Genomic DNA, 11071 nt, shown 5'->3' on the forward strand with positions numbered 1-11071 from the left:
TTCTATCTTGCTGCTTGTATGCTACTGTCTATTTTCTCTCAATATATTTCATGATGCGTAGCCTAACATGTGGCATGATTATAGGGTAAGCATTAGAACAAGCCACCTCAATATTTGAAACCATAGGTGCTAATATCTTTCTAGGAGCTGATCCATCGTCAGTATTGATGAATAATTCTAATGTTAAGGTAAGATTTGAATGGGTAAAACTAAACCCGAGAGCAACGCTGCCTATCTTTCTATTCTATCCTATCAGTGTTGACACGTCTGTCTCAACGACACACTAACATGCTGACCAGACCGGACACGTCGCATGTGCGAGCATTGCAAAATAAATGTAGAAATCCATGTTATTCAATTTTTGCACCCACACTGCTCGCGCACGCCAATGAGCGTCTGCGATGCCAAGGGCTAAAATAGAAGTAATTCCTTTTTCTGACGCAGATCGCGCTGCAAGTCCTGCCTCTCCCATCTCCTCATTGGTTTATAGAAGCAGGTACCCATGTGCCATCTCCTCATTGGTTATACCCACGTGGGTGATTGAAAGACTAACTGTTTTGCCGGTCGTCTTGGTAATACTATGAAGTTTAGATGCCAATCACCATATAAGTTCAAAGATGAAAAAGCAGGGAAGGAGGAGAGATGACCGTTTTATGTGTGCATTAATTGTCAGAGTAGAGGACCTTGTGCATTTCAGGTAAAATAACAACTCAATTTTTATATCCCAGGACAAATTAGCTAGCAACAGCAAGCTAGCTAAATAGGATAAATTAGCTAGCATGTGCAAGCTAGCTAGCTAAATTGCCATACATATTTAATGCTTTTCGACCTGACCCCAAATGAATGTAATTGGTTCAGAGTTTGTTTTGATATTTTAACCTGCGGGTCGTGATCGCGTTTGGTGTTGGGGGGACAAAATAAATTTATGCACGATGGCGCACGCGCGCAGCCAGTTTGGGTTCCGTGTTAGCGAATGTTCTCTCTGCATGGTGTATTGGGAAACGCATGTTACATCTTCGACCGTTGCAGGAAAGATGCATTGTTAAAACACTCTTAAGCCTAAATGACATCGCTATCAGGAAACTGGGCCGTCGTTTTTACCAGTCAACCACTGCATCGTTTTTACCAGTCAACTTTTTAAGTGTTTCCCAAACAAGCACCTAGAGAGAACATTCGCCAAGTGCGCCATGTGTCGAGACTGACAGGATCGAAGGTAATGCACAGCTGCTCTCGGATCAGCTTTCTCCATTAAAATCTTACCTTAACGTTATAATTATTCCACAATACTGATGATGGATCAGCTCATAGAGAAATATTAGCTTTGTTATAACACTCAAATCATCCTCTCCTAATTTACCTTACTTTAAGGACAAGTGGTCATCAGGTAGACTAGCGGTTAAGACCGAAAGGTCACTGTTTATAATCACCGAGCCGACTAGGGGGAAAAAATCTGTTGATTATGCCCTTGAGCAAGGCACTTAACCCTAGTAAGTCACTCTGGAAAAGAGTGTCTGCTAAATGTCAGGAAAAAATTACTAAAAATATTACTGGAGGAAATTCAAGCTCATGTTATTTTATTTCATGTTATAGTAGTTTCTCTCTTGCAACTGCCAAGATTAACATCTGTTTTCAATACAAGTCATTGTCCTGACCTTTGATTTCAGCATGGCTCCATAAAACACATAAAAATATGTACTACAAAAAAAGAAAAACCTTGAATGTCAATGCTATCTTTCTCTTCCTGCATGAGTTGTACTCATTGATCATGATACATGCCCATGCATGCTTGTGGCAGTCTTCGGAAGGTTACTTTATGAACAGCTGTTTTTGCATCTTTTGCTAGACCTCTCGGGATAAGATAAGACGCTGCTGTGTGCCATGAAATCAAGTGCCTTCAGACTTAGTGGAAGATTACGTGAATGGAAAACCCGACATTGGCTAGTTTACCATCCAAGCATTTGCCCCTTAGGCACATTTTATAGAGATAGAATCGATCATGCTGTAATCTGCAGCTAACTCTAGTATCAAGGGTCAACTCTGCATGTGGTGGCACAGTGTCAAATTATGGATATCTACACCGCTCTCTTTATTTTGACCTAGGAGAATGACTTTACTGCCCTTGACAGTCTAGCCTTTTGGAGTGGGACTTGTGCTCAAGCAGAGAAAGGATGGTGGCCAAGCTTTGTCAGAGTGACTGAGCGAGAACGGGGAGCTCTTAGAAATAAGCAATGGGCTCTGACAAAAAATCGACTTGTAGGGAGGGATGCTTTTGAAGTCTACCAATTCATTTCAGCTGGACTCGCTGAGAAAGACATTATTGTGACTTCGTCCAAGGACTGTGAAAGGAAGACCTTTCAAGTGTGACTCTTACGGCTGATAATGGCCTTGGCTTACCTGGGTGTCTGTCAGTCCATTAGATCAGGCTGTGTGGTTCTCACAGACCTATTTTAGTACTCAAATGAGAGTGTAACTCTACTTTTACAGAAACTGTAAAGACCTTGGAACTACCTGAGACCATGAGTTACCTTAACCAGCTGGTTTAAAAAATAAAAAAAAGTATTGTAAAATGACTCTACTATTGTTCGTAAAAAAAAATGTTTTGGGAGAAAATGTAGATTTCCCTTTTTATTTTCTGATTCCTTTTTATTTATTTTTTACAGAATAATCAGAAATAGGCTTTGAGGGCCCTATTCCGACTTGGGAAATTACGCCTTTCTTACGCACACCTTTCTTACGCACTTCTCAGTAGGCCGCGACAGTATTTACAGAGGAAGCAAATGAAGGTAAATGAAACAATGTACTTAAATGGAATGATAATGTAGGCTATACCAACTGAAGGGAAGTAACAGTAAATTGGCAGTAGAATATGTGTGGTTATTAGGCCTACTGGCGGTCGTGACTAATATTTAACATGATAAAAATAGGAAACGGAGACAGTCGGGGTAGCATATAATTAAGACATTAGAGAGTGCCCATCCCTGCAAGTTAAAAGGCAGTACAATTTAAATTCTGCATATTTCATTTTATAAACTTTACTGTGGGAAAGTTGATATGTTGATATGCTTCAGTTTGCTGCCATATGAATGGTTTCACATTCGTCTCCAGTGATATTGAGGTAAAATATATCTAAAAACAAGTGTCATTTATATTTATAATTCCTTTATCCAAACAGATTACTCATTCACCCAGCTCTTCTTAATAGCTCTTATCCAGCTGTAAATAGCAGTGCAGAATAAAGTAGATGCCTTTTTCCACTTGGAGCCGGTAGGTTTGCTAGACCTTATTCATGGTTTATTCTCACGTAAAGGTGGTGGAAATATTAGGGAATTAAGTCAGAATATGGTGTATCTGCAGACACACTTCCGCCACTCTTTCATTTGCTCGATCTCCACCCAAAACGAATAGCAGGTGAATAGCATGCTATTCTCATGTTTATGTTCAAGGTCAGAATACGCGTAGAGAGTGTGTTAAAAAGGGAATTACGTTCCATTATCCCATGCTTAACTCAGGTCGGAATCGGGCCCTAAGCAAATACATATGGTGAACACCACATTATAAAATATTCTATAAGAAAACATTTGTCATTCAAAAAGCACAAGATAACACAAAACAGATTTTGACTAAATTTAGTACATTTCTCACACAGATTTAGGCCGAGACAGTTCCTCTCAGCAACCTGTTAAAACAGAAGAAAATGTGTTCTTCTCTGTTCGATGAAATTATTAATGTAAATCATAGCATGTGTGGTCACTTTTAATAATGGAAAATATAAAATTTCATTGAACAGTTCGCTTTATAACTTCCATTCTCCCATGTCTCTCAATTCAATATCTGATTGCGTTGTTTATCTGCAGACGTTAAAGGGAAAATCCACTCAAACTATATTTTGGTATTTTTTTCATTAGTCATGATGCATTCAAAACAACTAGGAGCTTCGGACCTCGGAAATCTCAGACGTCAGTATGATCAAAACAACTGGGAACTCGGGAAAACAAATGAGCTCAGACTGGGGAAAATTGTTTTGGACGGTCAATCCAACTCGTCATTTCAAGCTCCGACTTTCTGACCAGAAGATCATTGACATCATGATTTGACCTTGTTTCTTAATGAGTTCCCAGTTGTTTTGAAAGCACCGTCATTTCAAGAGGCAAAGTGTTCCTGGCCGCATCATCATGACGATGCAAAATGCATCAGATGATGTAGCCGATGACACTTTCATTCTTGAAAGTCCGATATCTTTAAAACTTCACTTGCTCACATGCAAAACATTTTAGGACTGTATCAACAGTGGACTAATGAAGAATATATCAAAAGATAGTGTTTGGCTGGATTTTCCCTCATGACTACTTGTGTTTATTATTTCTAAGTAATGGATACAGATACAGCAGATACATTTTTCAACTCTCCTTTCCATTGCTTCTGGTTTGCTCTGTCATTCTATACTGAACTAAAATATAAACACAACATGTAAAGTGTTGGTCCCATGTTTCATGAGCTGAAATAAAAAATCCCAGAAAGTTACCATATGCATAAAAAGCTTATTTCTCTCAAAGTTTATGCACATATTTGGGGGTGCTGAGGAATATTTCTGTTTTTAATAAAGCCCTTTTGTGGGTAAAAACTATTTCCGATTGGCTGGATCTGGCTCGCAAGTAGGTGGGCCCATGCCCTCCCAGGCCCATCCATGGCTGCGCCCAGTCATGTGAAATCCATAGATTAGGGCCTAATGAAGTTATTTCAATTGAATGATTTCCTTTTATGAACTGTATCTCAGTAAAATCTTTGAAAGTGTTGCATGTTGCGTTTATATTTTTGTTCAGTAAAAACATACAGTTGAAGTCAGAAGTTTACATACACCTTAGCCAAATACATTTAAACTCAGTTTTCCACAATTCCTGACATTTAATCCTGGTAAAAGTTCCCTGTTTTAGGTCAGTTAGGATCACCACTTTATTTTAAGAATATAAAATGTCAGAATAATAGTAGAGAGAATTATTTGTTTCAGCTTTTATTTCTTTCATCACATTCCCAGTGGGTCAGATGTTTACATACACTCAATTAGTATTTGGTAGCATTTCCTTTAAATTGTTTAACTTGGGTCAAACGTTTCAGATAGCCTTCCACAAGCTTCCCACGATAAGTTGGGTGAATTTTGGCCTATTCCGCCTGACAGCCTGTGTAACTGAGTCAGGTTTGTAGGCCTCCTTGCTCACACACGCTTTTTCAGTTCTTCCCACTCCAATACCTTGAATTTGTTGTCCTTAAGCCATTTTGCCACAACTTTGGAAGTGTGCTTGGGGTCATTGCCCATTTGCAAGACCCATTTGCGACTAAGTTTTAACTTCCTGACTGATGTCTTGAGATGTTGCTTGAATATATCCACATAATTTTCCTTTCCTCATGATGCCATCTATTTTGTGAAGTGCACCAGTCCCTCCTGCAGCAAAGCACCCCCACAACATGATGCTGCCACCCCTGTGCTTCACGGTTGGGATGTTGTTCTTCGGCTTGCAAGCCACCCCCTTTTCCCTCCAAACATAACGATGGTCATTATGGCCAAACAGTTCTATTTTTGTTTCATCAGACCAGAGGACAGTTGCAAACCGTAGCCTGGCTTTTTTATGGCGGTTTTGGAGCTATGGCTTCTTCCTTGCTGAGCGGCCTTTCAGGTTATGTCGATATAGGACTTGTTTTACTGTGGATATAGATACTTTTGTACCTGTTTCCTCCAGCATCTTCACAAGGTCCTTTGCTGTTGTTCTGGGATTGATTTGCATTTTTCACATCAAAGTACGTTCATCTCTAGGAGACAGAACGCGCCTCCTTCCTGAGCGGTGTGACGGCTGCATGGTCCCATGGTGTTTATACTTGTGTACTATTGTTTGTACAGATGAATGTGTTACTTTCAGGCGTTTGGAAATTGCTCCCAAGGATGAACCAGACTTGTGGAGGTCTAAAAAAAACAATCTGAGGTCTTGGCTTATTTCTTTTGATTTTCCTATGACGTCAAGCAAAGAGGCACTGAGTTTGAAGGTAGACCTTGAAATACATCCACAGGTACACCTCCAATTGACTCAAATGATGTCAATTAGCCTATCAACTTCTAAAGCCATGACATCATTTTCTGGAATTTTCCAAGCTGTTTAAAGGCACAGTCAACTTAGTGTATGTAAACTTCTGACCCCCTAGAACTGTGATACAGTGAATTATAAGTGAAATAATCTGTCTGTGAACAATTGTTTGAAAAATGACTTGTGTCACGTACAAAGTAGATGTCAAAACCGTCTTGCCAGAACTATAAGTTTGTTAACAAGAGATTTGTGGAGTGGTTGAAAAACAAGTTTTAATGACTCCAACCTAAATGTATGTTAACTTCCGACTTCAACTGTAAGTACCGCAAGCAAACTCATTTTATTTGATTAATTTCATTGCTTTTTAATGTGTGTCGACAAAACAAATTCTCTCCTAGCCTACCATCTTGAGCCAAGTGAGTGTTTCAATTCTACCCTCAAAGTAAACCCATATATTCTATTGTACAGCAGATTTCAACTGGCACTTTAACTCAATAATGCATTTGCTCAAATGGGGACAAAATAAATGTATTATTTGGGGTAATCATTCTCTTGACAACAACACCCCAGAACAGAACTTCATCTAACTGTATCAGAAAAAAAAATTTTTTATAACTTATATTATCTGCAACAGACTTCCAGTCATTATTTGGATTTGATTTCCCAGATGATTGCTTTGCATTATTACGAATAAATACCCTTCAAATGTCTTCATCCTGTGTCATCTGTTTATTAGGACAACAATATATTTCATCATGTTGTTACTCGTCACCAGAAAATACGTCTTTGAAGTATGTGTCTGTATGATGAGATGATGAGAGAGATTTACAGTGATCTATAAAAATACTGCATTGGACCAAATAGTTCCTTTTCAGTCGATTTTTTATTTAGACTTCTCACAGCTCTTTGATTCCAAGAAAGCCACAAACACTTGATATCTGTATTCTAACCACAGAGCACCATTGCAACTTCTGTTAACTTTCATTATTGGTGTTTACTGTCCCTTGGCCTTCGTTTAGTCCCTGCTAAACAACTCAATATTTATTTCATACACTGTAAGCCCTGGGGATGCCTTTACCAACCTTACCTTGAGTTGAAATGCAATGTGTATCCAGCTTGTGTTCTCACCATTAATGCATTGTTTATGTATTCAGTAAGTAAACGGTCTTTCCAGAGCCACCAGGAAAAGCATCTTCTCTCAGTGCAGACGAGATGCTGGACCGGGTTTGCATCTGGCCGGGAGGGCCCCCATCTGCTCCCAGGTGGAGTACAAAGACTCCCTCATGCATATTAGCCGGCAACATTTGGCACCGTTGATGCTAATTTAAAGTTAATCTGAATGTTCTTAAAGTGTCAACACAGTAGGTGTCAGATGGGTTTCTTCCTTCCTAATCCGGAACTTTTACCTCACGTGTTATACAGTATGAAGATTACTCTTGAGCCTTAAGGGTTTTGCAGGATTTATATATACTGAACAAATAATATAAACGCAACATGCAACAATTTCAAAGATTTTACTGAGTAAAGTTAATATAAGGAAATCAGTCAATTGAAATAAATAAATAAATCCGGCCCTAATTTATGGATTTCACATGACTTGGCAGAGATGTAGCGATGGGTGAGCCTTGGAGAGTATAGGCCCACCCACTGGGGAGCCAGGCCCAGCCATTCAGAATGAGATTTTTTCCCCACAAAAAGGGTATATTAGAGACAGAAATACTCCTCAGCACCCCCCACCCCTCTCAGATGATTCCGCCGGTGATGAAGCTAGATGTGGAGGTCCTGGGCTGGCGTAGTTAAACTTGGTCTGTGGTTGTGAGGACGGTTGGACGTACTGCCAAATGATCTAAAACAACGTTGGAGGCGGCTTATGGTAGAGAAATTAACATTAAATGATCTGGCAACAGCTCTGGTGGACATTCCTGCAGTCAGCATGCCAATTGCACATTCCCTCGAACTTGAGACATCTGTGGCGCTGTGTTGTGTGACAAAACTGCACATTTTAAAGTGGCCATTTATTATCCCCAGCAAAAGCTCATGAAACATGGGACCAACACTTTACATGTTGCGTTTATTTTTGTTCAGTGTAGTTTTCATAGCTAGCCATGATCACAGTGAAACGACAGCACAGTATCCTGGGGGTCTGTATCTGACACTATATACGTTGGAGCAGACCTGGGTACCTCAAATAGTATTTGAAATCCTTTTGTGCTCGATTAAGCTTGCCAGTGGCAATGGAACCAATGGAATAGTCCTAAAAGTGCAAACTTTGCCCATCTGGCACGCCAACCAGGCTCAAGCAAATGCTCAAAGTATTTTAATACTATCTAAACCCATCCGTTGAGGATGTTTATTGATATTAAGGGTTATTTTCTTGTATGAAAAGAAAACAGAAGATATTACAACGAACAAGCTGATCGGTTATCACACAAGTTATGCTGCATAATCCAGGTGAGTACAGTACATTTTTACCAGATCCTATTATGGCATCCTGTCATCAGTATCACAGGCTGATGCTGTAATTGTGTGGCACGGAGGCAGTGTCACCTCCAATAACGCTAGGGTGGAAGAGTGATAGCCAAGTAACATGGCAAGGTGATGAAAGATATGGAGGCTGTGGAGACACGTACATTTCCCAACTGCCTTCTAAGCTGACATTGACATTTTGTATTCCGCTAAAGATGGTATTCTCCAACGCCATTGGATAATATTTTACGTACGGTTGTTTGTTTGTCTATCTACTGCAGGGCAACTGGCGGCCCGCACCCCCATCCCCACGAAATGTGGTTATGCATCAGCAGTTTTTCTCTTATTATGTCTCTTATTCCATGTCAGCTAACATTTTTTAGATTGCTAAATTAGTTTAGCAGCCAGCTATCTGAACTTGTTAAATCATGGTCGAATTACTGGCCGGGGGGCACCCGTTGATTTTGTTAGTCAGCCTACATCAGATGCCGGCCAGGGTGGGCCCCCGTTGATTTTGTTAGTCAGTATCACTCAGATACTGGCCGGGGGGCCCCGTTGAATTTTGTTAGTCAGTCTCACTCAGATACCGGCCGGAGGGCCCCGTTGATTTTGTTAGTCAGTCTAAATCAGACACTGGCCCGGGGGGGCCCGTTGATTTTGTTAGTCAGTCTAAATCAGACACTGGCCCGGGGGGGCCCGTTGATTTTGTTAGTCAGTCTAAATCAGACACCGGGCGGGGGGGACCCCATTGATTTTATTTGTCTCACTCAGATATCATATTAAAAACTGATAACATTTATATCCATCCTATGGTGAAATGTGTAATTATAAAATTGCAAAAACAATTCTCCTGAACTTATTTAGACTTGGGGGTTGACAACTTATTGACTCAAGGAAAATATTTCTCTAAACATAATTCCACTTTCACATTATGGGGTAGTGTCTGTAGGCCAGTAACACAAAATCATTTAAAATTCTATCTGTAACCCAACAGTCTAGCGATGATCAACCACCAACTTGACAGAGCTTGATTCATTTTTGAAAGAATTATGTGCAAATATTGTACAGGTCTGCAAAGTTCTTAGAGACTTACCCAGAAAGACTCACGGCTGTTATCGCTGCAAAAGGTGATTCTAACATGTATTGACTCAGGTGATTGAATACTTATCAAGATATATTAGTCTTTTATTTTCCATAACTGTTTATAAAATGATCTAATTTTTCATCCACTTTGACATTACAGAGTATTAAATCCATTTAAATCCCACTCGCACACAAAATAAATGTGTAAAAAAGTCAAGGGGTGTGAATACTTTCTGAAGGCACTGTATATTTGCGAAAACACATATTATTTAAAGACTGTGGCAATGGTAGAATGTGCTGTGTTGTATGCGCCGTCAGATGATAAATCTTCTCCAGCATTAAATTTAATTCATTTAAGTTTGTTACAAATCAAGAGATAAGTATGCTAATCATACTGTCAACAAAACACTTGAATAGATCAATATGTATTTCCAGCATTTGCCTTTCTTTTGACTTTAACATTACCCTAAGCATTCATAGTTTAACATTTTCACAAAGGTATACTGTTAACGTTTGATCCCGGATGAGCCCCCAAATGTTGGAAAATATCCTTCTATTGATACCTTCTCCTATGGCCTACAGCATCCTTGGGGCGGCAGGGTAGCCTAGTGGTTAGAGTGTTGGACTAGTAACCGAAAGGTTGCAAGTTTAAATCCCCGGGCTGACAAGGTACAAATCTGTCGTTCTGCCCCTGAACAGGCAGTTAACCCACTGTTCCTAGGCCGTCATTGAAAATAAGAATTTGTTCTTAACTGACTTGCCTTGTTAAATAAAGGTTAAATTAAAAAAATAATTCCTGTTGCCTTGTATTTTGCTCCTGTTGTGGTCAGATTGGGATAAGAAAGAAGATAGTTACTTCTAATGTCATACAGACCCTCCCGCGTCTCCGATACGAACATCCTCACCTCAGGGAACCTTTAAGACGAGGACACATCAAAGGAAATTAGAAGGCTTTGAACCCGGTGATCCTCATTTGATCCTTCTCTTGTTCATGTTCTAAAATAACTCTGGAGAACCTTTGGAAAGAGGTTGGATGTCCTTGCTTTCCACAGATTGAAGTCACCATCTATAGTCTGGGTTCTGTTACATCACTATATGGAGAAAACAATATGGAGTCTATTGGCTATTCAGACCACTTATCAGAGCGCTTAGGATCCCATATTTGAATAGAAAACAATCTCCAGAACTATTGTATGTGGTTGGTATAATGACATACTGCTTTTGTTTAATTTATTAGCTATTGTTTCTCAAGATATTACATACCACTTTCCCAGTGTATCTCAGGGAGAGATGGGATATGCAAAAAAACACATTTACAATTCACACGTGTATAAATACACGCTTGTACATGTGTGATATAGGACAAATATAAGCACCCAGGAAATTATTTGTTGTTGTTATTTTCAATTGTTGATATTAATTTGAGTGTCAACCACCCTTTTTTGCGACTG

This window comes from Oncorhynchus tshawytscha, linkage group LG11 (assembly GCF_018296145.1).
Source record: "Oncorhynchus tshawytscha isolate Ot180627B linkage group LG11, Otsh_v2.0, whole genome shotgun sequence".
In the NCBI taxonomy this organism is placed as follows: domain Eukaryota; kingdom Metazoa; phylum Chordata; class Actinopteri; order Salmoniformes; family Salmonidae; genus Oncorhynchus; species Oncorhynchus tshawytscha.